Genomic DNA, 5,005 nt, shown 5'->3' on the forward strand with positions numbered 1-5,005 from the left:
AAAGATGCTCCTGAGTTACGAGTAATTCAACTCAGGTTATTCTAAAATTTGATTTATTGGTGTTTTGAAATGAAAAATACGATATTCAATGGATTTAGCTCATTTGGACGTTTAATACGAGTTTCAAGGAATTTTACAATTGACAGATCTTTGAATGTTAACTACGGTGAATCTCACTTTCAATTTCTTATTAAAATCCTTCTTCTTATGTTTTTGATAATTTTTCATCGGATTTTAATATTTTTTGGATATTTGAACGGTTAAATTACAACCGTTTTATCTAATTGATTCATTGATTCAACTATCAAAAGAGTTGTGGATCTAAAGTACAGGAAAAACTCTCAGTAGAAGAAACAAACACTTTTTTTCACAAATTAAAAAAATTGAGTAGTTCGAAAAAAAAATTGATTTTATTCATCAGATTAATTAATTTTTTTCTCTGATGAATTTTCCAATTTTTTAAAATTATTTTGACGTTTTACACCAAACACCTTAAGGTTGGTCGAATGTTGGGCCAACACTGGCCAATTCCAAGCTTGTCTCCCGGAAAGAATCAGCTAAAAAAATCCCCGAGAGGTCACATCTCCCCTTCTTCGAAAACAATTAAACCTCAATTTCATTCTCAATTTCACACGCACCATTAATTCAAACCCGAAGATTTCATTAATTCCACATTGCACAATGTGCCACACATGCACCACTACAGGATTGAATTTCAACCCGGAAAGCCCGTTAATCGGCAATCACACACGCAATCGCCATTTTTGGTACCCTCCACTGTACTTAAATTGCACATACATGGACATGCCCATAACGCTGTAATGTTTAAAAAAAGAACGAATTTTCATTCATTCTTTCTACGCCCCAGATAAATCTCATGTACCGTTACTTCATTCGATGATTTTTGATTGAGCAATTTTCGTGATGATATGTCTGAAAATTGCCCTCAATTCAATGAACAACAATTTTTAGATTCACAAAAAAAATATTGAGAGGAAATCGAGGGTTTTCAATAATCGCGGGATCGGGTTTCGTCTCAAATTCCCAAGTACAATTTAACAATCAGGATGATACCGTCGCATTCCCCATTTCAGTACTTTGCACGCATACAGGTAATGCCAGAGAGTGTAATCCTCCGTCTGTACGTACCCCGGGACATACATAATTCATGGGTCTCGTGTGTAAAACTGGCGCGTGCATACCACCCGAGGTATATGCAATCGGCACGCGCGTTTTCTGTAGTAAAAAAAGAAATTACATGTATCTGAAAATAAGTTTGAGTACTTTTACAGGTATCCTGCAAAAACGGCTATCTTAAGATGATTTTAAAATGAGATTTAAGGTGACTTTTCTCGTTTTGGGGCATTCTTTCAAATAATAATCTAGCGATCTTGAAAATTTGTTACGCGAGCGAGGGAGTCTCAAAGAAGACTCGAAAAGTCAGAGCGAATACATCTTCAAATTAGCAATTTGCTTCCGAACGGAATTTTTGTGACGATGTATTTTAAATTGAATTCAATGATTCATTGACGTCAAGATTACCTACATTACATTTTTTCAACAACAGATAATGCAATAAATCTCATGATCAAACTTGGTCAAGATAGCATTAGAAAGAATATTTTTAATCACAATTGGATTCATTTAAGCAATTGTATTGTCGGTTATTATCGAGAAACGATCGGTTACATACACACGCATACCTGCACACATAGTCTTGGAGAGGTTAATTACTACCTAACACAGATGCTTTCGGGACATGGGTGCTTCCGGGCGTATTTTCATAAATTCAAACATGAGGATTCCCCGCAGTGCGCGACACGCATAGGAGTGGATGAGGACGCGGAGCACGCGTTAGTCACATGCCCCCGCCTCAGCGAGATCCGTAGTACTTGGGAGTCTGCACTTAGAAGGAAGGTCTTGCCTGGGAACTTGATGGAAACGCACTCAGCAATTTCACGACAGAAGTCATGAAGGAACTCAGAAATGAGGAACGCAAGCGCAAAGTTGCAGAATAGACGAGGAATCTATGGGAATCCCCTACCCACACCCAACATTTTTGTGGGACAGGGGGACGTACATTAGAGACAAAAATATTGTGGAAGAGGCAATAGCTAAAACCTCCTTCGCGAAGTCATACTTAACGGTGGTACCGCAAGGGAAAGCAGGGTCAGGCGAATTTTTTCGGGGTTATGGGGTTTTTTAGTTGGGACAGATTAAATGGGTGGTATAAAACCATCCATAAACGTAAAATGAATCGATTAATTTGAAAGCAATAAGATGTAATAAGATTTTATGATTTTCAGGATTCATTTTTTCAGAGGCGGATTTCATTGAGACATTTTCATTTTCATATGATCTGAATATTTAAAAATAAGTCAATTCTCCTCGATCGGGCAATTTAAGAAAGTCTACAAAATATCGTAGAATATCAGTCGGTTTAATAATGAATAAATGTTTATTAAAGAAATTGGGGCAAATAGAAAAATAAATAAAAGATACAAAAGAAGTTCTGAACTTTGTGTCATAGACATGCTTTTCCGCAATAACAAAATTTTAATCGATGGAAATTTACGTTTACATCCCTTCGTATCGTGTTAATGCTGTATAACCGTCAGTAAAAAAATGGACATACCCTCACCATGAGGGCTCTTGATCTCCCCACAGATGCCTGACAACATCGTCCCATGCTTTTGATTAATGTCTTTGGTTTTCTTGCGCTGTGACACCTGGTCCGAATACTCTTTTCCTCATTGATCCTATCGTGTTCACAACTCTATCCCCTCTCTCTAGAGTCTAGCATCTGTGAGGTGTCCTGGTCAGTGCCGTGACGGTGCGCATGCGCCGTTCATGATCTCTTGGTCTCAAGATCATTTTAATTTTTTTAATTTAGAATTTTCAAATCAAGTATCAACAATTGGCGAAAATATTCTATGGATTACAATTGAAGCTACGAATTCTGCTGAGTAGAAAGATCGTTCGGGGAACTCTCCACATACTATACCATGCAGGATCATCTTCCCACTGATTTCACATGTATTCATCAATCGGTGCGATCACGCTCCAATCGTGATTCGTAATCATCAACATCTGCAATAACAACCTGAGGGTGAAATATTCGGCGATTCGTGGAGAAAAAAAAATACCATTCGTATTGCCGTGACCCGGATTCGAACCGGGGTAGCTACGGCCACAACGTAGAATCATAACCACTAGATCATCACGGCTATAGAAGGTATATGAAAATCTGGAGTGAAATTTGGATGGAATTGATTTCGGTCGATTATCCAACCGGAACCTTCATTATTCAGCCTAGTTTTGGTTTTATTTTCTATTATGAGTGCTCTTTATGTACACCATGTGTTGATGTAGAGGAATGAGAATTAAGTTCTGTTTCACAGTGATTGTCAATATTGACACAACACTTCGGTCGATTTTTTATCGATTTTTCCTCAGTTTGGGACTCAATCTGCCTAATAAATTGTGTGGAACTCGTAGACGCGTAGGACCAAAATAGTCTTCAGATTATACTTTTGCTATTTTAGGCCGGACACGACCTGCTGTTTACGCATAAGCTCATGTCCGGACACGAATTTCCTGTTCAGACACAGAAATTTATGTCTAAATCTGACTTCGTGTTTACACAGGATTTAAAATTTAATTCAACACCAAAAATGTAAATTTTCTTTGGCATCTTCCTCTCACGTACGGATAGCTTTATAGTTGTTAGTGAAGAAAAAATAGTGCATACCCTCACCATTTATAATGCCGTGACCCGGATTCGAACCGGGGTAGCTACGGCCACAACGTAGAATCATAACCACTAGATCATCACGGCTATGGAAGGTATATGAAAATCTGGAGTGAAATTGGGATGGAATTGATTTCTTTCAATCATCTCATCGTTTCAGGTGGGACAAGTATTGAAAATGCCCCAAAATCGCTATTATTCAGGCAATTATCCCCCAAATGAGTGAATATTCAATTGAATAATTAAAAATGAGTCAAATCAATTAAATTTTTGATTATCAACAAATGAAATAGTGTGTTTTCACTCAAAAAATCATACTGAAGATGAATAATAGAATATAATGAGACGAGAAGCCGCGGCATTTGCTGAAAAAAACTAAAAATTGTTGGGTAATATTAACGAGTCAACTAACGCAAAATTCCATTTAATTTGAAATGGATGACTGTCGTGAATTTTCATCCTCATCATAAATTTTACAAACTCCGGATTTCTCCAACTGCAGAATTCCCCTCATTACTCATCCCCATCTGCTCCATTCCTGCAACACCGACCCAATAAACGAATAAAATAATTCCAGAATCGTTTACTGAAAGCGCATTGAAATCATCATTTAACCTTTATTGCTCCCCGTTTTGGTCTCTCCCAAGTACATCACTCCTCTCCTCTCTTTTTTAACCGATCCGCCTTATCACGGCACGCGCGCTTCACCTGCCCATCCCCTCAGCCTTCACCATTTATTACCTTCATTACCCCGTGGCGCCTCCCATTTCTCCAACCGTAGAAGCTCGCGTTGCATTCATAAACGCGTTCCAGCAACGATTTCACGAGTTTTTGTACCATCTCAATGCACATCTTCAGCATCTCCTCCTATTCTACTTCTCGACTTTTTTTTCTCTCTTTTTCCAATGGGTTTTTCTTTCTTCTACCTGACAGGTAGAGGAGAGACTGACCTGACAGACTTGAAGACGAGATTTCTATTCTTGGTAAATGTTGTAAATGTCATCAAACGGACCCAACGAGTAGCAGACACCTGCGAGTGTAGCTTGTCCGAATGCGTCAGTGATAATCGCACTTTTTATTCGCGGGATGGATTTTTTTCGTTGTTGCATTTATTTATTTTTCCAAATCAGAAATTCGATGACAAAACAAGTGGGAAATTGCTTTTATATTGATCTAGAGGTGTAGTTTTTGCTTTCGAACGGAAGCTCTGTGATCGTCCAAATTTGAATTTTAGATTTTTTGGAAAAATCAAAA

General features: G+C 38.0%; 2 non-coding genes across 2 annotated transcripts; both read right to left on the reverse strand.

Moving 5' to 3' along the window:
- Positions 1-3,155: 3,155 nt before the first annotated feature.
- On the reverse strand, positions 3,156-3,227 carry Trnah-gug. The gene has a single exon. It is a non-coding gene; the product is annotated as a tRNA-His (tRNA).
- A 539-nt stretch (positions 3,228-3,766) lies between these two features.
- Positions 3,767-3,838, reverse strand: Trnah-gug. The gene has a single exon. It is a non-coding gene; the product is annotated as a tRNA-His (tRNA).
- Positions 3,839-5,005: the final 1,167 nt, after the last annotated feature.

This window comes from Diachasma alloeum, unplaced genomic scaffold (assembly GCF_001412515.2).
Source record: "Diachasma alloeum isolate Michigan unplaced genomic scaffold, Dall2.0 Dall_scaffold_00302, whole genome shotgun sequence".
NCBI lineage: Eukaryota > Metazoa > Arthropoda > Insecta > Hymenoptera > Braconidae > Diachasma > Diachasma alloeum.